This window comes from Zootoca vivipara, chromosome 1 (assembly GCF_963506605.1).
Source record: "Zootoca vivipara chromosome 1, rZooViv1.1, whole genome shotgun sequence".
NCBI classification, from domain to species: domain Eukaryota; kingdom Metazoa; phylum Chordata; class Lepidosauria; order Squamata; family Lacertidae; genus Zootoca; species Zootoca vivipara.
In genome coordinates, this window is record NC_083276.1 from 68,088,337 (window position 1) to 68,111,854 (window position 23,518).

The 23,518-nt window shown below is 42.7% G+C and overlaps 1 protein-coding gene across 1 annotated transcript in view; it reads right to left on the minus strand.

Annotated features, from left to right (window-relative positions):
• SWAP70 (switching B cell complex subunit SWAP70) overlaps positions 1-23,518 on the minus strand; it is a 108,655-nt gene that overhangs the window by 21,767 nt on the left and 63,370 nt on the right. The window contains exons 14-15 of the transcript XR_009557731.1: positions 23,041-23,134; positions 21,540-21,689 (exon numbers count right to left, since the gene is read on the minus strand). The gene's annotated coding sequence lies outside the window, so the exon portion shown is untranslated. The remainder of the gene's footprint in view (positions 1-21,539; positions 21,690-23,040; positions 23,135-23,518) is intronic.

Consider the following 23,518-nt stretch of genomic DNA (forward strand, 5'->3'; position numbering starts at 1 on the left):
TGGAAAAGGCCCACAAAACCCTCCAGCCCTGTTTAATTTTTCTTACCTATTTATGAGCTATTTTGTTGTTTAACCCCCCCCAAAAAAAAATCCCTTTGGAGATGGGGGTGGGAACTGCTCTCCATAGCTATTTTTTGTGTTGGCTGTGATCTGCAAACAGCAGACTGGCCACCACAGGAGAAAGACAAGACAGAGAGAAACAACTCCAGGAAGTCTCTCAGACTTCTCAGTAAGTGGCCATTTAAGGATATGCGTGTGGAGCACAGGAGGGAGGTGGAACTATGGTTTTGGGGAAACAAGCACAAGGGCAGTTCTTCCTCGGTGGCATTATTGATAACCTATTGTTGGTTATGTAATGTCTACAACTTTGCAGGGAACAGCAATGAGGTACCGGAGGACAGAAGCGTGGGCATCATGCAGCCCATCATGGCCCTTATGACAGCTTGCTGCTAACAGGTGTAGTGGAGGACACTGTCCCATTGACAGGTGTTGAAGTAAGATTCCACTGCCAATCCGGTTAGGTTCTATACAACTATACAACCAAGCTAGCATCCTTCGTGTCCCACAAGCAAAGCAGCAATAATGCTTTACATGTATTTTAAAAGATGCATTTGAACAGTATCCCAATTTCTTTTGAAAGATATATTCTACTTTTAAAGCATTCTTTGTTTAAACAGGCCCTTGTTTCAAAATTCAAGGCTGAGATGTTCCTTGTTTCTGAGTTCCTGGAGATGGGTTCAGGTCAGTGAAGAGTTTAAAAAAATAAAATGCAAGCTCATCCAGAAGTAGTCTCCAAATGCTCCTAGTAATGAAAGATGCTAAAAAACTAAAACAAAACCCTGTTCTCATTGAAAATATTCTGTAGGCAGCATCCACTACTGTGAGACACAGTGGCCATGAGACAGGCTAGGACAGGGTGGAAGCTTTCTGGTTTTTGAATTGTCAAAGGTAGCCTCAGCTCAGTAACAAAATACAATGCAAGCTCATCTAGTTAGCTTGCTGTTTCCAAATGCTTCCAGTAAGGGGTGCAAAAAGGTATAAAACAAAACAAAAAGCCTGTTCTGACTGAAAATATTCTGTAGGCAGCTTCCATCACACCATGGTGCATCCTGGGCCCCAAGACAGGCTAGCACACAGTGGAAGTTTTCTTGTTTCTGAATTGCTGGAGGTGGGGACACAGTTCAGTGAAGAGTTTAACAAAACACAATGTAAGTTCATCTAGTTGTCTAGATGCTTCCAGTAAAGGAAGATGCAAAAACTTCCTGTTCTAACTGAACATATTCTGTAGGTGGCTTCCATCAGGAGGACCAGGCTAGGAAAGCCAGCTGATTCTACAGGTCACAAACCAGTGGTTAAAGCTGAGGGAAGTGAACTGTCCAAGTGAATTGGACAGTAGCTAGGTCCCTCAGAAATGGTCTTATACCAGATCAAGCCATTTTCCCATCTGTCTATTTATTACAACTGGCAGCAACTATCTCAAATGTGTCAAGCAAGCAGAGGTCCTGTCCATTGAGAAGAGAAGAGAAGAGAAGAGAAGAGTTTGGATTTGATATCCCGCTTTATCACTACCCGAAGGAGTCTCAAAGCGGCTAACATTCTCCTTTCCCCTCTTCCCCCACAACAAACACCCTGTGAGGTGGGTGGGGCTGAGAGACTTCAGAGAAGTGTGACTAGCCCAAGGTCACCCAGCAGCTGCATGTGGAGGAGCGGAGACGCGAACCCGTTTCCCCAGATTACGAGTCTACCGCTCTTAACCACTACACCACACATTGACTCTACCTGACGCTTTAAGCTGAAGAAGGAAGGTGCTGAACCTGGGACTCTGTATGCAAAGCATAAACTCTAAATTAATCCTGGATGGATTTTTAAACTCTGCATAACAATAAACAGAATAAGGGCCAGTTAGAAAGGACTGGGGTGGGGCACATTTGCTTGCCAACCTGTTGCTCACCACTGTTCTATAGCTTCAACCTGCAGCCATACATGTCGGTAAAGTACCAAATGTGCCTGCACCTCTGGAAGATGACAAGATGCACACACAGTTAGCAAGGCAGCATGTGACTCTGGGGAGAATGAAGATTGTAGAAGGCAAGAATGGGAACAATGAACTGGGCTGTGATTACAAGAGCATGTGACAACATTTTGAACATGATCAGTCTGTGCCGTTCAGGTTGTGCTGGGCGAGGATCTTCAAATATCCCTAGTAAGTGTTAAAATGTTTAACTTACTTAAACTTTCCTGCCCACTTCCAGACAATCTGAGTATACATCTGCTGGTCAGCACGACGTCTCTGAACATGTCTGTGACCATCTTCAGTTTAACTTGTATCTGGTTGTTATTCAAAATATGGTTCCTATTGACCTCTTCCTCTGTTGCAACTCCCAAAGATGTAGGACAATCAGCCCATCTAAGCTCAGACTGGCAGCAACTCTCATTCATTCGTTGGTCATTTATATACTGCTTTTTGGCCCAAAGGCTTCCAAAGCAATGAACAGGTTGAAAACAAAACGAAATATAATGAAACCACATTAAATACAAAAGCAAAAGTGCAAAAAAAATCAGTGATATAATGGAGAGAGAGAGAGAGAGAGAGAGAGAGAGAGAGAGAGAGAGAGAGAGAGAGAGAGAGAGAGAGAGAGAGAGAGAGAGAGTAGCCTGGGTCTTTCCCAGTCCTACCTGAAGATGCCAACGATTGAATTTGGGACCTTCTGCATGCAAATCACATGCACTTCCACTAAGCTAAGGTCCTTCCCCACAAAAGCTTGTGCCATACAATTCAAACTTCACAGGAACTGAAAGTGGCCAGTTGAGGACAAGTGGAATGGAATTCAAGCCATTACTGGAATTCTAATTTGAGACGACTCTAGAGAAGAACTTAGCAGCTCTTTGCTTGTCCTCTTGGGCCTGACGCTTGACAGGAAATGAGCTTGAAAGGTTCAGAGGCAGGTCACAGAACTCATATCCCTGCCAGCTGCTCGGATGACCCTAGCAGTGTGTTTTGAGAAACCTGATACACTTGCTTATTATTAAAGCCTTTTTTCCTTGGAGAAGTCACGTCTAACACTGGGTTCTACCAGACACATGGCTAGCCTATTACATCCTCTCCCCCCCCACATTCTTCTCAAGTGACACTTGTTATATGACCTAAGACTAGAACAATGTGAAAAATCCCGTGTTGCAACGCAAGGCTGAATGTGCAAGGATCATCTTATTTACAGGAACACTCCTGCCTTGTTTGCTTTACAGCATTTGTTGTGCCAATCCTTCAGACCACCTCCCCTGAGGAACCAAAACCAGAGCTGGAAATTCCTGATGTCTGAGATCCTGAATTCTGGAAGGCACAATTAAGCAGGAAAATAGTGTCCAAGGCTTAGCTGATGAAATGTGGAAGGTACATTTGAGTGGGCACAGTACTTTGTATTCCAGTTCACTATTTAAAAGTGTCCTCCATACTTATGCCCCATTCTAAACAGGTGATTTTACTTGCAGTGGTATTTCTTAGAAGCAGGAAACATATCAAATCAGATTGCCTTATGCAGATTCTTTTTTTCCTTTGGCAAGGATGCCTAATAAATATTACTGCACACAGTGCTTTTTCCCCCTCCTATAAAAATAGGTGTCGGTACTTGCCATAAAGTTGCTACAGTAAGTGCCACACTTTTTAACAACAAAAAGATGTGCCAGTACTGCGTACCCTTGAGTACCCCCTGAAAGAAAAGCACTGGTTGCACGCTACCCTAATAGGCAAGTGTTGTGGGGTTCAGTTTCCTTGGAATGAGGGTCAGCGCACTGTGGTGGCTTTATGATGTATTGTTTATTTACAGATATATACAACCTGATCCTATGATGGAAGAGCTCACAGGATCAATGCCCCAATAAGGTTTTGCATCTCCCATAATCACAGCCTTGGATTCAAGCCTCTCACTCTCAAGCTTCTGCCGGCTCCTAGCCCAGTTCTCACACACAACTCCATTACCCTTCTAACTACCAGCCAGGTGAAGCACAGGGCAAACCTATTTGCCCTCCAACACAAAGCTACTTCCTTTGTTACCCTAACGGCCCATACTTAGGGACCATTAACTTACCAAGAAACTTGCCTGGCTCCTTTAACAATGCAATCTCAGAACACTATGTTCTTAAATTAAGGTTGTGTGTGCACCAGCATGTTTCCCACTAGAACAAGGGAAATATTATAAGAGCAGCCCTGTATGATTAGGCCAAAGCTCCACCTAGTTCAGCATCCTGTTTCCAACAGTGGACAGCTCTGCTTTCAACAAGCACACAAGCAAGAAAACATGAATGTGACAGCCCTCTCCAATTGCTTCCTCCTCCCCAGATATTCAGAGACATACTTGGTTTGGCCATCACCACTGATAGTCACAGCTCTCCTCCCCCTGAATTTGTTTGCATGCACAGGTAATACCTCTGCAATGTTCACCCACTGGATATATCTACAGTGTGTGATTGAGAATCCTTCCGCCCCCCACAATGTGCAACTAGAGCTACAGAAGCAGTGCAGAAGCAGAAGCATGCCATGGATTTATTTTAACTACATATTTGAATATTATTTTGCTGATTTTATTTTTCTTTGTTAGATTTGTTCATTTTCCTACCCTTTCCAGTTTAGCCCTTGGCTTTTCTTGAGGTGCCAAAGCATTGTACATGAATATTAAGTTGCACATGTATGACTCTGTTGTTGTTCTTTAATTTCTTCCAACTCATGGCTATCTTGCAGGGATCCCAGCTTACCTTCCAGATGCCCCCAAATCCCTCAAAGGCCCAGCACATTATTCAGCATTCATATGAATCTTTTGCACACGTCTAGTGTTTGTTCCTCTAAGGGTAAGAGTTGTGTTTGTTGATTTACACTTATATAATTATCAATTGCTGTTTGTGTGTTTCTTCCAAAAAACCGAATAAACTTTTAAAAAAAGAAATAATTTAAGCTTCTTGAAATGTTCATATGCTGAATTCAACCAAAGTGTAACTTATTATTATTTTAACCAGCAAAGTAACCCCTATCTGCTTTTTTTTGTCCCTGTAGAATACAGGAAATATATTGTTTTATATGCCGTATTTTTCGTTCCATAAGACACACCTTTTCCTCCTAAAAAGTAAGAGGAAATCTCTGTGCATCTTATGGAGCCGAATTGCCCAGGGGTTAAAGGCAGATCGTGCTTTTTTTTTTTGTTAAGAAAGAGCTAAAGGCTAACAAGAGGGAATGAGCACTTTGAAAGGAACCCGCTCAGCAGCTGATTGCAAGAGATCGGGGAGGGAGATAAGAAAGCTAGCTCCCTTCCCGGCCCCTCCCGGCCCCTTGCCTAGGCCTCAATTGTTGTCTGCAGAGGGAGACGTGTGACTGGCTGATTAGATTATCTGTCTGGAAACTGTAGAAATTGGTCCCTTTCCTAGAGAAGCTACAGAACTGTGAGTTGAACCCCATAAAAACAGGATTTTTCCCTTTGCAAGGAAACTCAGCAACTTTGAGCTGATCCTAAAAAATGGAGCTTTTCCCCTTTGCAAAAGAAACTTCCTCAAATATTTAAGGGGTGGCAAAGGCACCTAGGCCTCTAGGAGTTGGCTGCTATGCCTAGGACAATTCAAGAATTTCCTACTCTAAAAACTAGGTGCGTCCTGTGGAGCAAAAAATAAACTACAGCAAATGGCTGGTAGAGACTGCTCACTGGTCATTAAAAAGCAGGAATGGAAGGAAGGAAGAAAAAGCAGAGAAACCATTGCTGGTCTGGCAGGGGGGGAATGCAGAGATAGCCCCTGCAGGCATTATGCATTTCCCTGGTGGAAGAACCGCCAGTGGCTCCCAAATTGAGAATCCACACACTAATTCTGTGATTTTCCCATCCGGTGATGAAAGCAGCAACAGTGACACTGACTCCCAGTAGTTGTGCAATTAAGCCATGGCCTGTGGAGAAGAGGGCCGGAGTCACATGCTTTTCAATGATTTTTATAGTGAGGTATAGTGTGTGTTCCTTATGCAAATACATTAGATGCTCCAGTTCAGATTTTACTAATGATGGGGCATAGCTTTCATAGTTCTGGGGGATTTTCTTCTTCAGGTTAACATCGGGGGTGGGGGGTATTTCTAGACCAGGAAGAGAACCACAGACTTTGATGCTGAAAATGGCCCCTCTATCTGGCTCTTGGGACCCGGTGCACCAGTCCTGCTTTGCACTTTCATTGAGTGTTTTTGCCTGTCTGGCATGTGTTCTTGAACAGTGATGATGTCTCTCACTTGCCTGGATGTAGATATCTGCCTGTGCGTGCTTGCACACACATTGCACACATGTGTGCACACATTAATCTCCAAAATCTGTATGGGCGAATAAGGCCTACTGTACAAAGGTAAGAGTCACATCCATTGTCCCACTCATTTTTTCCTCTAGCCCCAACCACTACTGGCACACAGCCCAGAAGGTACCCCATGAGGTACCATAATCTCCCACCCCTGTTCTAGAACAAAGATCCAAAAAAATCCTAAAGAATGATATGAACTAATGCCAATGTACTGGAAGAAGCAAAGATCACCAGTGTCCAAGCAATGATTCTTCAATATCAACTTCGTTGGCCTGGTCATGTTGTACAGATGCCTGATTATCATCTTCCAAAGCAACTACTCTATTCCGAACTTAAAACTGGAAAGTGTAATGCTGGTGGTCAACAAAAGGGATTTAAAGACTCTCTCAAGGCAAATCTTTAAAAAAGATAATACTGTATAAACACCGACAATTGGAAAACACTGGCATGCGAGCACTCCAATTACAGAACAGCCTGTACCAAAGGTGGTCATGGACTTTAAAGACACTCAAATTCAGGACGAAAGGGAGAAAAGTGCTAAGAGGAAGGCATGTTTGGTAAACCCTCAACACAATCAACTCCCACCCGAAAATCTACGTTCGCACTGTGGAAGGATGTGTGGATCCAGAATTGGCCTTCACAGTCACTTATGGACTCACTGTTAAAACCGTGTTCATGGAAGACAATCTTACTCAACTACGAGTGATCGCCAAAGAAGAAGAAGAAAAGGATTATTGGAAGTTTTAACATTAAACAGACATCTCTTAATAACAATAAAAGGCCAGAGAAATGTTGATTTGGGAGAGTCTCTAAAATTCCCTCACAGATGTTCTTCAAATCCTGGTCTCTCAGCCTCCACAGGCACACAACTAAGGGAATATAAAACATTGTGCTTCAGGATTTCAGGCCAGTATTAAACTATTCTTAAAATCCTTATTTGGAGTCTTGTTTGCCAAATCTAACACCTCGTGGCTGTTGCGTTCTTCTGCAGCTGACCCAGGCACTGAAACCTGTGGAATTTTGTCAGAGGCTTGGAGCAAATGACGATGCATCTTTGCCATGGCATTGCCACAAATATATGTCTGCCAGTATTAAATTTTTTACTGAGATTAGCATAGGGTAGACGTAAGAGCCCTCTCAGGCAGGGGTTTATTGTAGAATTGTTGCTCCTCATGCCCACAAGCTTCTTCTTGTTCAGTGTCCACATGACATCATCATCAAAATACTGGCCCCTTACTGCTGCAAAAACCTGGTAAGTAAAAATAACTCTTTACACAAATCTGCAACCACTGCTGTGTGGGAACACATTTGCACAAGAGATTAGCAAGGAATATAATGACTTGGGGAAAATTAGATGTGTGGAAATGTGCATACAGGAAAACTGCATCTGAATGAGCCAATTGCGATGGAAGGTTTCCATCTGGAAGCTCCCTTAGTATAGGCAGAAGTCTGAAGAGTGACTTCATGGGGAAAGTGCTCACTTTGTAAGGTTAATATATCAAGCTGGGAAATATCACAAGGAAAGATCCATGAAAGCGTAAGTATTGATGTGGAGAGATGCATCTTAACTAAATGTAGCAACCACTGGACACCCATCTATTTCCATCTTTCATTATATGAGTCCATTCCACAGCCCCTGTAGAAGAGATTCTGTTTGATAAAGCCTAATACCATAGCCAGTGAGGTGGTGTTAATAGAAGCAAAAATTGTCATTCATTGTATCAATAGTTTTAGTTCTCTTGCACAGTCTTGTGCAAGTTTACTCATAAATACTAAGTCCCACGATGTTCAATGGATATGAGGCAGGGATAGGGAAGCTTTGGCTCTCCAGATGTTAAAAAAGGTAAGGTAAAGGACCCCTGACAATTAAGTCCAGTTGCAAACAACTCTGGGGTTGCGGCGCTCATTTCACTTTACTGGCAGAGGGAGCCAACATTTGTCCACAGACAGTTTTTTCTGGGTCATGTGGCCAGCATGACTCTGGTGAAACCAGAGCAGCGCTCGGAAACGGCATTTATCTTCTCACCGGAGCAGTACCTATTTATCTACTTGCACTTTGATGTGCTTTCAAACTGCTAGGTTGACAGGAGCTGGGACCAAACAATGCGAGCTCACCCCGTTGCGGGGATTCGAACCGCCAACCTTCCAATCGGCACGCCCTAGGCCAGGGATCCCCAACCTGTGGCCCTCCAGATGTTATGGCCTACAACTCCAATGATCCCTAGCTAACAGGACCAGTGGTCGGGGAAGATGGGAATTGTAGTCCAAAACATCTGGAGGGCCAAAGGTTGGGGATGCCTGCCCTAGGCTCTACAATTCCCATCAGCCCTGACTTTTGGTTGTGCAAGCTGAGAGTGATGGGGATTGGGAGTCCAACATCTGGAGGGCCCCACACTGATGTACAGGATTGCAGCCTGTGACTCTAGATTCCATGTTCAGCACAGCTCATCCTTGTCAGGAGCCTGTGTCAGGTTGGCATTTGATCTAGAATACCAGTCACTATATCTAAACATGATACAATAAGTATGGCTTTGGGGGGGAAAGCATACAGTTCAGGCCCTTATTCTATCAGCACTGCAATATCACCCTGGGACCTGATGGTAAAGAGTTGGTAAGAAATCTAATAATTTAAGTAATAATAATAATAATAAATCTAAAAATTTAAGTAATAATAATAATACCACCATAGGGCTTGTCCACATTTGATCATACACACTGCCCAGGCTTGCACCCCATGGAGGTCACTTTGGTGCTGCTAACACAGCAGTTCAACTTTACCCCTGGAGGCACATATTTGAATTTGTACATGAAGAGCAACTTGGTCTTTCCCATTCATACCAACAGGTGTCCCCTTTTATGTTTGTCCTCATCTTCTAATTTGTTGATTCTCTTGTGCCAATTAAGTGCTGACAGGGCATGAGCACAGACAGCTGTATGCACACCTGGTTGTTGTTTTTAAAAATAAAATCCCCTGCCTATGAAGTGTGCAAAAGCACACAAGAGTCATTTGTAAATTCTCAGGATGCACTTTTGCACTTTTCTGGTTTTGTGCAAATTTGAGGAGGGAGGGAGAGAGACAGAGACAGAGAGATCATTTTGCATGAGGATTCTGATTCTGGCCCCCACGCAAGTTGGTGGAACACGCATAAGCCTATTATGCCCTCATTCTGCCCTCTTTTGGGTCCTAAAGGCCCTGCTCATCAGCAGTCACACATCATTTGAATGTGCACAAAATGGTCACCATCTGTATATATGGTGGTCAGCAAAGCTGGAAATAGTTATGAGCACAGCCATAAAAGAAATGAAAGTATTGAGGAAGTGGGCATGGAAAGGGAAGTATCATAAAGGGACAATCTGCCCACCCAAAAACCCACTGAAACAAGTCATCTATGACCCTGAGCAGTTTGGAAACTGACCTACCCCCAATTTATTGGATAATCCCCATATCAGGTAAACCCAAATTTACAAAGGGAAAAACATCAAGATTGTGTTGTTTGAGTTAACTTCATGCAGACTATTACAAATTAACTGGGGATGCAGACAGCTGCAAACACAATAAAATCCCATGTAGACAAGACCATGGTTAGGTGAGCCTCAATTTCTCTTGGGTTCTCTGCAAAGGCACATGGCTCTCCATTTCATTAATTAAATGGTTAATCAGAATCACCAGCTTCTTGACTCAGTGACACCCCACCCTGGGCCAGCCTCTTATTTTGACGGCTGGGCTGTCCTGCAATGCTACTTGAACTAGTCTCTCATAACCCCAAGTAGCATTCTGCGTCTGGTGCAATCCACCCTAGAAAGGGCACTTTTCAGGTCAGAAAAAGAATGGAGCACAGAAGGTGGGTCTTGCTTTGTGGTAGAATCAGCTTCACAGGGAAGCTGCCCTTTTTTAAAGTCACATTTGACTAGAAGAATGATATGTAGCAAGGAAACAGGACCTGGAATAAATAAGCACAAAGCACATTTCCTAGAAAAATGTGATTAAGTACAGGTTGTAATCTTATGTGTGGTCTGACCTTTAAAGTTAGAGCACCCATGGTGGATGAAGAAAATAATCTAACTGACCAAGGAAGAGTACAATAATTGCACAATAAATTACCTATATGTTAGGAAGGATTCTTCCTAAGAGGACAAGCTGCCCCAATCCCACAAGGAATGAAAAAAGCTTAGGTTATGTTGTTTCTTCTTGCCAAAGCAACAAAAGGAGCTAAACAAAAATGCAAACTATTTTAATTGATCCCGCCTGGCTCCCTGGGGGATGATGTGTTCCTCGGCTTGCAGACAACAGAACCAAGGAAGTTGTCCCATATTCATCTGCCGATTGTCTACTCAGAAACGTGGAATGCACTGAACACTAGCAAAAATGAGATCAGAGATTGGCTTGGAAGCATCTGAAGACAAATGCCTGCAAACTGGAGTCTCACACAGTAGTGCAGAGGCCAGGGAATCTCATTTTACTGTGGATTAGCTCTTTAAATCAATTGCTTTTCTTTTTCTTTATGAAGTGTCAGCTATGTGTATGTCATTGTGCACGCATTAGAAAAACCAGAAGAAAACTAATGCATGTGAGGGCTCCCAAGATGATGGAAGGAGGCCAAAGGAACAGGAATGAAGAAAATAACAAATCAATTATTATTTCCAAGTATTTGCACATGCTCAAAGATGTATACTTTTACACCAAGTTAGAGCAGCTGTAATGGACATTATAGAACTGGCTGCACAACCAGTGATCCAAGCATGGATTGTGAGGTGTTTAGCAATCCCCACTTCCATGTTTGCAGTCCTAGGCAGGCAGCAAAAAGCAGAAAGTTTATCATGCCCCTTGTATGCCACACAACCTATGCAAGTCTATTCTATAGAACAGGGGTGGCTTTCCAGATGTTGTTGAAGTCCAGCTTCCATCATCCCTGACTATTAGCCACACTGGCTGGAGCTAATGGGAGTTGGAGTGCAGTCACTTTTAATTATTTATATAGTTAAGTACAATAATCAAGTACTAGACTGTTAAAAATACTAGTGCTTAACAGAAAGATGTAGTTCAATAAAATTGTATACCGTTACTATTAATAACTACCCTCCTATTCTATACAATCTATTGCTACTATGCCCTGCTATCCTGTACAATGGAAGATGCACTCTTCCATTGTCTCCCGAGACAGATGGATGCCAATTAACTTTTCCTCTACATATTTCAATAGTTAAATAGCCTCACTCTGCCTAACAGTGCTGCCAACAAAGTCCAGCCTTTGTCCAATGCTGCCAACAAAGTCCAGCCTTTGTTTGCAAAAAGTGATCTGACTGGGAATTAGCATCCTTAGACATTTTGCAAACCTGTAATAAGGGATTGGTCCCTACTAAAGACCAGAAAGCCAGACTCAAGCAAAGCTTGAAACACAGAGGAAGTGGGAAAGGAAGCTTGTGGGTATTTGTTTCTTCTCCCTCTCCCTCCACCCCACTACAGCCAAGAAATAAAGAGAACTGAGGGACTTCCGGTCTGGCGCCCTCACCGATCAGCAAGGGAAACCTCGGGCTCCGAGGTCCCTAGCGCCGCTGAGGAAGGGGTGAGCCGCTCGAGCGATGCGGTCACCCGGAAAAACCTCAGATCGGGCGTTCTGGGGTCATGTAGATCCAGCAGTGCTTTGCGAAGTCCCGCTCGCTGCCCGGTAAGCTCTTTTTTCAGAGCTCTGAGAGCAGTTAGAACGGGATGAAGCCTTGGGTCCATTTGCTAACTCAGCAGCGCGAAGCTCCAAGCTGACGGCTATGAAGCGTCAGATACCTCCAAAAATACAAACTGGGTCATGAGTACAATTTTGGATTTGGACAGAGGCAGATTTGGCCAGGGAGGGGAGTATAAAAGGGAACGGAGGTCACTCCCCCCGCTCCCCGTATCGAGCGAACTGTGTTACAGCTAATTTGCCTTCAGCTGAGAAGAAATAAATTGAAGCAGTGGAAATTCCCTTTTAAAGTGGACCTAAAATCTCTTCACTTGGAAGCAGAACCAAGGGAAAGAGGATTGATTTGCTATCCGGATCTGCAAAATATTGAAAGGGAAAGGAAAAACCTCCCTGTAATCTGGGAACGGCTCCCAGGAAGTTGCGACCGGCCACCATTATGATGCAACAATGTAACAGCAAGAATGATATTTTCAAACGTCTTGAATGTCTGGTTTTTTGAACTGTAACAAAATTGAGAGTTCTGAGGGACATAAGCTAAAGAGAAGCAAGGACTAGTATATATATAATTCTTTTTTGATATTCTGGAAGTAAAAATAAAGGAGGAGGAAAGAAGAAATAGCACCATCTCGGGCACAACAACCCAGACCAGGCTTGAAATACGAGAAGACAAAGGATGCAGCCAGACAAAGCAAAGAGTTCACATCTTGATAAGAACTGGGTACAATGTCTGTTGGAACTAGCCCAAGAAATACTATGGGAATTGCACAAAGACAAAAGACAGACTTTAGAGGAAGATCATTTTCCACCACCAAAGGAAAACTTGTTGCCACAAGCAAAAGACTTGGTAAATAAGAACTTTATTATAATAGAAGAAGAGACACAGGAGGAGCGGAAGAATTGGAACCTGGGGCAACCGGTGAGAGAGGAAGCACAGGACTTAGATTTGAATTATTATGCGCTGGAAGAGGAGGACATTTGGGAACAGGTTCTCCTAGTGAGAGAAGGAGAACAGGTCCCAAACAGAGACTATGATGCTGTGGCAAAAGAGGAAGAAGGGGTATGGAGATGCACTCCTCTAGTGGGAGAAGGGGAGCGCAAGCCATGCAGTGGTTATGCTTTGGGAGTGGAAAGCATGAAAAATGATGATTGGTATGGGAGATGGGCTAAAGAATTCGTACAACAGAATGGGAGGATGGGAGAGTGGTATGGGTTGGAGTGGACAAGAGTTGGTGTGGGTTGAAAGATATATTGAGCTTTAATCGATGGATGGATTAAAAAGGTCTGAAATTGGATTGGATCAAGGGGCTGGTCGGGACACCTAGGGAAACCTTATCCGGGGAAGGGAGGGGGGATTTAGATGGGAATGTTTTATTTTTGTGATAGATGTTAGAGGTGGAATAAAGTGGGGTACTTTTGGGGGAAATTAAAGGCTAAAGGGGAATAATTAGAGATAGATATAAAGATGAATTCTAAGGATAATTAAAAAGATTATTAGGTGAGGAATAAGATTTGTAATGTGGCATTATAGTATTAAGATATAGATTTGTAATATTAGATAGATTTTCTTTTGCTTTTTGCTTTTTTGAATATTTTGAAAGCTGTGTGAATTAGGTATAAGGTAGACTCGAGAAGGGAGGGATGGGGAAGTCAGGAAGTTATGAATAAGTAATATTGATAAAATTGTTTTTCTTTCTTTTTTCCTGGTATTTTTGTTTTTCTTTTTTTCTTATTTCTTTTTTATTTATTTATTTAGCTTTGTATTTTTTATGTGGATTTGGGTAATGACATATTAATGATGGAATGTTGTTATAAATGTATTTTTTGAAAATCTTCAATAAATATATTTTAAAAAAATAAATAAAGAGAACTGAGGGCTCACCCAGACTTTCTTTCATGCCACGTTTCTAAGCAGAGGTCTGTGGAAAACCCAAATTGCCGTTTGTTCCATTTCAATGTTAAGGAGCAGGTTTTCACGGGGGAAATGCCAGGGAGGAGCACTCAGATACGGCACTTTAAAGCGCAGGGCTGTGCCTAGAAAGCGTGGGGCAAAAGGTAAGTGTGGATGAGTCCTGGGTCACCACACCTCCTATACACACACACACACACAGAGAGAGAGAGAGAAAAGTAGATTAAACAGAGCAATTTAATACAGAGATTAGTGCCTCTGAGGGTACAAAAAGTGCTTTCTCCTAATCAGGGTGTGTGCACCCCTTATTCCTTGAGTCCTGAGGAGTCGATTCATAGTAACTAGCGAAGTTAAGATGGTAATTCCCTACCTCAGATGCTTCAGAGATTATTGGAATGGCATCTTGTTCCTCATGTTCCTGCTTGAGGCCAATGAGCAATATAAAAGCCAGACAGTAGTTCTGTAAAACTTAACTGGAAAATCTGGACTCCTGTCCAATCAGCAGCCACATTGTCTTCCCCAGGAGTAGACAGCAGGAATACTCACTCTTTTCTGCTGGGTCTTCCTTCCTTAAGAGCAGGTAGCAGGCAGGAGCAATATAATCACATGAAGAGCAGAATAACTCACTGTCACGATTCCTTACATCCTGCTATGGACTGACTGGTGCTTAACCATGGCCGATAAGTGCTCTTCCCATGCCTGCGTATGTGATCACTGTACATAGCATGGCTGATGGCCAGGGAGTGAACATTACTGGGTCACATTTTGCATGCATGCATTGGAAAATGTCTCCAGTTTATGGGATGTTCATGCACTTGCTGAAAGTGCATTTTCCCACTCTCTTCTTTGGGAGAGGAACTGCTTTCTTCCCAGGTGTGCAACTTGATGCTCACTGAATAAGGGACCAGAAGTAGCATTTCTAAACATGAATAGCTTGCATTGTGGAGAAAACAGCTACAAGATCTATATGCAACATGGTTCTAAATGTGTTCATTCAGAAGCATATTCAGGATTTAAGCCTGTGGATAGACCAAGACATTTGTCTGTACAGCAGCTGGCACATTGGTGTGTTAAATAAATATTAAGTAGTTATAATTGGGATGAATATATACTCTGTGTTCCCTTCATCTGCTTGGAGTCCAAGATATTCCTTTTCTATGGCTCTAAACCTGGGGGAGATGTTGCTTTCTGCATTCATTTCACACATGGAAGTTTTATGTTCTCCAGCCTGAGCCTTGTTTTAAGCAGTTAATCATAATAATTTTTTCCTGTTTTGTTTGTTTAGCTACAGGATGTTTAAGATTCCTCTCTTCTTTTGCCCTTTCGGCAGCTGCTCTTATTGTTTTGCCTCTGTCTCTGCTTTCTTGCGGTAGCTTTCTACGCATTTCACAACAGGATGAAGATCAAACACCCCCCATAAAGATTAAAAAATGGCAAAATAATGAGGGAGGAATCACAATAAACTAGATTCATTTCTGAGATTGGAAGTCCTCTCTTGACTCTTCTTTTTTAACTGGGTTTTATGAACAAGAATAATAAGAAAAGGCTTAACTGGGTTTTATAAACAAGAATAGGGACCCAGGTGGCGCTGTGGGTTAAACCACAGAGTCTAGGGCTTGCTGATCAGAAGGTCGGCGGTTCGAATCCCTGCAACGGGGTGAGCTCCCGTTGCTCGGTCCCAGCTCCTGCCCACCCAGCAGTTCGAAAGCACATCAAAGTGCAAGTAGATAAATAGGGACCGCTCCGGCGGGAAGGTAAACGGCGTTTCCATGCGCTGCTCTGGTTTGCCAGAAGCAGCTTTGTCATGCTGGCCACATGACCCGGAAGCTGTCTGCGGACAAACGCCGGCTCCCTCGGCCTATAGAGCGAGATGAGCGCTGCAACCCCAGAGTCGGACACGACTGGACCTGATGGTCAGGGGCCCCTATACCAAGTTTTCTCATGTATGTATGTCAGAAAGATACCATAATAAATGTGGAAAACAACATATGTTTTATTATTAGTGGTGTGTGTATAAGTTCTTGGTTTATGGTCCAGCAGCTCTGTAAGGCTATCAAAGTGAACCATTTCCTTGAGAAATGACCAAGCACAAAACTGGACATTCAGCAAAGACCCAGATTCAGGAACCCAGATTGCTACAAACAGTCTAAAAAAATAGAGGGGAAGGACATACTTTGTTTTACAGGATATGTTTCAGATGTCACAGACAGACCAGTTTCAGGCAATTGATGAATGACCAGTCATCTCTCAACCAAATGTGGTCTGGACCAACTAGCCAGTTGGCCTTGCCTGGAATGAAAAAACAGCAATGCTCTTTTTTTTTTTTTTTGCCAGGGTCGGGAGAGAGATACAGACCTTTGGCAGCATAAAAAATGTACCCTGCTCTGCCTCCTTCCATACATGTTTTTCCCCTACATGATAGCAGATAGCAAAATGGCACTGAAGCCTTTTTGTATTGAAGTTGTTTGTTCTGTGCAAACACATACACATGTGCTACAGAAAACAAAGAAAGGAGCACAGCAACCAGAAAACAGCATGGAGGATCAATTTGAAACAAACATGCAAATCTTCTTTGTCTTACATTTTAGATTGTTCCAGTGCTATTTTTCTAGAAAAAGAGGTGCTGGAACTCACCATGAACACTTCCCTTTTTCTCTTATAATGACAATGGTGCCCACCTGAAAAGTGCCAGAACTGAGTTCCGGCGAGTCCCTGCTGAAAAAAAAGCCCGGGGTTGATTCATGAAACAAGTAAATGTAAATATGCATTAGTAAGAGACCATGTAAAAGGTCCTTTCTGACCAAAAGGTGGCAATGTTGCTCTCCCCTCTAACTCCAGGCAAGGGGGAATGTCAAAAATGTCACTATCTGGTTATATAAATATACTTTTCAGACCTACAATAAGGGTAATATGATTTTTTCATGCAATCAGCATTATACTTTTTAAAATCTCGGCATGATTTGAATTCAAAAGTGGCAGTAGGAAAATATCCTACTCAACACATACAAGCCACTATGCAATTTATCATTTACTGTCTGCTGCTATTTGCCAACTCCCCCAAAACTGGCTTTTTTTTGGGGGGGGGTAGTATTTATGTATTTATGGAATTTGTTGTGCGGCACTCTTCAAGAGAATGGCTTACTGAAGAATGATTCAGTTGAAACAATATTTTCCTCTAATTAGGAAGTAAGAACTTGTGGGCTTTTGCATTAATTACTGTGCATTCTTTATCAATTGTTCCTTGGAAAATTAGATTGCGGCCACTGTACCCTGAAACAATATTTGCAAAGTAGGATGAATCAGGATATTGAATCATGATCTAAAACATCTCTTGTATGATCTAAAACATCTCTTGGATAAATCACAAGTCTTGCTCAAAGTGCCAAAAAGAACAGAAATAGCATCATGACATTTACAAAAATGAGAAATCCCTGATTTCCAAACACCTAATATTATTCAAACTTTCTAAAGTTAGCAATGCAAAGTTCAACAGAGAAGTAGGGCTCATTTTTCCCCTGTCAAATGCTGAAGGTTACAGTTTCACACAATCAAAAACCAGCTTTGGCCTTTCATTCTAATCCAGAATTATCTCCTCCTAGAATGTTTCCCCTTTCATTTGTATAGTCTTGGTTGCCTCCCTTTAAGCCTTAGTTTCCTGTTTATTAGCTGCCTACTATGCAACAACGGCAGAGAATCTGGAAGCAGCAATCCCTGTGCTCACTTGTGAATGGATGCTTTGAATATAGCATTCCACATGGCTTTTCAAGACATGTCTGTGTGTCATGCCAACATGCACCAGCCTCTGAAATAGTGCAATCATGTTGTCAAGATGTGCCATATGATGGTTGAGGACACACAGGGTCCGCCCATGCCACTCTGCCCCTGAGCGGCCCACAACCCCCCATGTAGGTTCTCATAGCTGGGCCAAGATAAGCCGCTTAACTTTCCAAAGATGGCTGACCTCTCATCAACACATCAGCCATCTTCATCCCTCGGCATAGGAATGATTTTTACTACATCACCTTATCTGGAAAAGTTTTTTGTCAGTCTTATAACAAGTTTGCATTACTTGTGTCTATGCTGGCTTTTCTCTCTCCCTGCAAAACTGTACTGTTTCTGGGCTTTCCCTAGAAGTTTGAGAGCTTTTCTATACATGCATTATGCAGAAAGAAATGGTACAATTCTCAGCTCCATCACCATACTGCAGGTAAGGTCATATTTTCTATAATAAACAAGGGAGTGGTTTGTTGCAGAACTTTTGTGTTTGCATGGGTGAATGTTAGAAAATGTGTCATCCACCTTCAGTCTGAAGTTGTACTGGCCATATTTGTACCTCCTTATTCCATGTAATTGGAATTGCGCTCATTTCACACGCTAGCAAGGTTATGCTCAAAATTCTACAAGGCAGGCTTAGGCAGTATGTGGACCGAGAACTCCCAGAAGTGCAAGCTGGATTTCGAAAGGGCAGAGGAACCAGAGACCAAATAGCAAACATGCGCTGGATTATGGAGAAAGCTAGAGAGTTCCAGAAAAACGTCTACTTCTGCTTCATTGACTATGCAAAAGCCTTTGACTGTGTCGACCACAGCAAACTATGGCAAGTTCTTAAAGAAATGGGAGTGCCTGATCACCTCATCTGTCTCCTGAGAAATCTCTATGTGGGACAAGAAGCTACAGTTAGAACTGGATATGGAACAACTGATTGGTTCAAAATTGGGAAAGGAGTACGACAAGGTTGTATATTGTCTCCCTGCTTATTTAACTTATATGCAGAATTCATCATGCGAAAGGCTGGACTAGATGAATCCCAAGCCGGAATTAAGATTGCCGGAAGAAATATCAACAACCTCAGATATGCAGATGACACAACCTTGATGGCAGAAAGCGGGGAGGAATTAAAGAACCTTTTAATGAGGGTGAAAGAGGAGAGCGCAAAATATGGTCTGAAGCTCAACATCAAAAAAACCAAGATCATGGCCACCGGTCCCATCACCTCCTGGCAAATAGAAGGGGAAGAAATGGAGGCAGTGAGAGATTTTACTTTCTTGGGCTCCTTGATCACTGCAGATGGTGACAGCAGTCACGAAATTAAAAGACGCCTGCTTCTTGGGAGAAAAGCAATGACAAACCTAGACAGCATCTTAAAAAGCAGAGACATCACCTTGCCGACAAAGGTCCGTATAGTTAAAGCTATGGTTTTCCCAGTAGTGATGTATGGAAGTGAGAGCTGGACCATAAAGAAGGCTGATCGCCGAAGAATTGATGCTTTTGAATTATGGTGCTGGAGGAGACTCTTGAGAGTCCCATGGACTGCTAGAAGATCAAACCTATCCATTCTTAAGGAAATCAGCCCTGAGTGCTCCCTGGAAGGACAGATCGTGAAGCTGAGGCTCCAATACTTTGGCCACCTCATGAGAAGAGAAGAATCCTTGGAAAAGACCCTGATGTTGGGAAAGATTGAGGGCACTAGGAGAAGGGGACGACAGAGGACAAGATGGTTGGACAGTGTTCTCGAAGCTACGAACATGAGTTTGACCAAACTGCGGGAGGCAGTGGAAGACAGGAGTGCCTGGCGTGCTATGGTCCATGGGGTCACGAAGAGTCGGACACGACTAAACGACTAAACAACAACATTCCATGTAATGTGTAGTAGACCAGATGTGTCTAATACACATTAGGTGCCAGAGGTTCTTTCCATTTGTGGACTCTGTGCTTGTTGCTTAATTCATAGCAGGTTTTAGCCACCGCTGACACCATGTCATGTTAAATAGTCTGGCTTTTTTAGATGTTTTATTTCTACTGCCTCTGCCTCTATAAACACCATTGTTTCCTCCTGATGAAATCAAGTGCCTCTCAGACAGGAAGTGTTCCTATTACACTATAGGTTCATTGTGACCTCTCTTTGCAGCCTATTTTCCAAGCCATCAAAACAACTTTAAAAGATGCATTCGAAACAAGTTTTTTTACACTTTTCCCAAAGCACAGTTCTCTGTAAAATCCACATGTGGATATGCTGACAGTTGGTGACTGTGGTGGGTTGATCCACACAACCAGTTCGCCCAATAGAAAAGAATGCTGACCTCCCCCTCCCTCCCCCCAAATAGTCAAAATGTAATGTAATACCCCTGATGAATCATTATTGTATTTATGAGGATGGGGAACCGAACCCTTGGCTTACCTCCTTTGTGTGCCAAGGCAGAATTTTTATATACAAGGCCAGTAGTAATAAATACATTATTATTTTTCAAAAAGGAAAAAAGAAACTCTGTAATAATACAGCTGTTGGGGAAGGTGATCACAATGATGATGTTTGTGACACGGCCAATGCATTTAGTAGCTGGAGTTTATATAGGGAAGGAGGAGTCACCTATCATCACATCATTTATCAGGCTGTTTATTGCCTTGGGTGACACATGTGCTTGTTTAGTTTGTGCTGGTGTGCAGCCTAGATTATTTCTTTGGCTCTGGCTCTAGAGCAGAAAAAGCAAAACGGCTCAATTTTCAAAATAACCATATGGAGTAACTATGGCCCAGGTGTATGTGTTTGCACACACCCATACATGCACACATGTATTTTAGGTCCTATTTCCCTTGTTTTATTGCTTTTCTTTATCTTTCTAATGTTCATAGGTGTTTACTACAGCAATGAACAGAGACATGCATAGTTGCTTATTTGATTGATTAGCTCTTTTGCGAGGGCTACCTTATCCCACACTTCCTTCAACTACAAGATAACCTGCAATCAAGGAACGTGGGTGGCGCTGTGGTCTAAACCACTGAGTCCCTTGGGCTTGCTGATCTGAAGGTCGGCAGTTTGAATCCGTGCGACGGGGTGAGCTTCCGTTGCTCTGTCCCACCTTCTGCCAACCTAGCAGTTTGAAAGCACGCCAGTGCAAGTAGATAACAGAAGGTAAATGGAGTTTCTGTGCGCTCTGGCTTCCGTTCCGTTGCACCATATGTGGTTTAGCCATGCTGGCCACATGACCCAGAAAGCTGTCTGTGAACAAATGCTGGCTCCCTCGGCTTGAAGCGAGATGAGCACCACACCCCATAGATGTGACTGGACTTAACTGCCCAGGGCTCATTTACCTTTACCTTTTACCTTACTTTTACCTAATCTGGAATCATAGAATCATAGAATTGTGGAGTTGGAAGGGACCCCAAAGGACATCTAGCCCAACAATGCAGGAATCACAGCTAAAGAATCCCAGACAGGAGACCATCCAACCTCTGTTTAACCTTGCACCCACCCACATACATGAAGGTAAGTTCCCCACCTTCTACTATCAAACAGCTCTTACCACCAGAAAGCTCTTCCTAATGCTTAGTCAGAATCTTGTTTCTTGTCAGATGAATCCATTGGTTCCTTTTTTTTTTGCTAAAGAACAGCAAAAAACAATCTTGCCCCATCTTCCATGGGAAAGCCCTTAAGATATTTGAAGATGGCTATCATTTCACCTCTCAGTCTTCTCCAGACTAAATAGACCCAACTCCCTCAACCAGGAGCAACACATTTCCCCAGAACTGTCATATGGTATTGTATGAAGGTAATAAACGCCACTTAAGAGTGCTGCTGTTTGAGTAATGGGCAATAAGAAATCTCTTCCACATTCATTTGCATAGGAAATAAAAGGATGCTATACCGTGTCAAATTTGTCTCTTCTGGAAGTTCCTTGTATAACTCTTCTATGATAGCTAAGACTTTCTGCTAAGGCCACATTCCACACAGCATTAAACCAGAGCCATGGGTCTTTCTGATTGATTTTTCCATTGCTAGGCTATCACCAGGCATGCTGCAGTCAGGAAAAAAAAACCCATTAATACTTTAAAATCCTTAAGACAACTTGAGGTAAAGTCCAGTGTAAGAAGTGTTAATGCTGGATTAGGCTGCAAGGGTTGTTTAGTGGTAATAGAAATAACCGTGAAAATATTGATCCTAATTTTTTGTACAATAATACATCCCCACTATACATGCATATCACATCCAGGCTTCCCACAGCATTTTTAACACAAAACTTTAGCTAGTCTTACTGGTGTCCAATACCACTGAAAAAAAATTGAATAATCTAAAAGGAAATAAAATATGCCAGGTGACAGGTATAGTAATTAGCAATATAGTTTGTTCCCTGACAGCAAACACATTTTTCCTTATTTACTAAACTGCAGAGAAAGCTTTGATTTCCTTGATTCTGTCTTTATCAGAACATCAGTAATAATAACTTTCTTTCTGTAAGGTACTAAATAGTGGCAAATCCTTACAATTCCTATGTAGCTGTCATTTTAAGTACACTTACTTGGGAGTCCCAAATGAAAGAATATGCTAAAAGGGTGGGGGAAGTAACTCTACCCTGGATCATCTGTTCATGGCCTTAAAGGATTTTCAATGAACAAATCTAGCTCTACCAAAAGCCAGATCTGGAGAGATTGTGTGTGTGTGTGTGTGTGTGTGTGTGTGTGTGTGTGTGTGTGTGTGTTTTCCAACCCAGAATCTCTGAGGGCACTTAGTGGAGAGGCAGAAGCAACTGCAAAACATGTAGATGTCCAATACTGCTGTCCTCACCCAGCAAGGGCAGAAGTTCAGACTCCCAGGATTTATACCAGGCCTGGCCAATTCAGAGGCTACACGCTGCCTGCCAATTGCAGTGAGTGATGTTGCATACCCCTATTTCTCTCTGTGCCTGAAGATGACTCTGAGGTCTGAGAGCACAGTCCCAGGAAGTTGTCACTACGCTATAGCCCAGCCTCCAGCATGCTATGGAGTCTCACCCCAGAGTTCCCATGTTAGCTTCAGCAGTGAAGGAGCAGCAGTTTGACAGGAAGAAATTAAGCAGGCACTGTTTTTCCTGGCACGCACATAAATTGAGGGAGAAACCTTCACCTGCATAATTTCTGTGTGTCAGGCTGCTGTTATAAAGGCATAGCTGCAGAGCCAGTAAAAAAAAGTTGGCAACCTCATATGGGATGAAGGGGGGAGGGTGAAATGCACAAGCCAAAGCCTGGGAGTGTCTGACAAAGGGTGCCTGAAATTAAACAGATATGGGAAATTCCATCCCTTGACGTTCCGCAAAGGAAAAACAAAAAAACAAAAAATAATAATACAAAGATCATATCATAATTAAACTGATAAAAGGGGGAATGTTGTACCCAAATAGCAATTCTGCTGGAGTTTGCCATGTTGGTTGGTGTTTTTGCAACATATTAGGAGCACTTCCACGTTGGAGTTGTACTGTATTGTCTTCTGAAAAAAATACAAAATAAAAGGAAGTAAAACCAGGGCATGATAGTGGTTTATCAAATGATGCATGGTGTGGGAGAAGTGGATAAAAAACAAAATTTCTTCCTCTCTCATAATACTAGGAGTGGTAGTTGAACTAAATTCTACTCAAAGCAGACCCATTTAAATCAATGAACCTAAATTAGTCATGCCCATTAACCTGAATGGGTCCACTCTGGGTAGGATTCATGGTGAGTACCACCCTAGGGCTCCAGGCCTTGTAGCTGAAAGATTGAAAAGTGCTGCAGCTTAGTGCCAGAGCATCTGCTTTGGATGCAGATTTCCCCAGGTTCAATCATCTGCAGGTATGACTGGGAGTGTCCCCTGCCTGAAACCCTGGACAGGCAC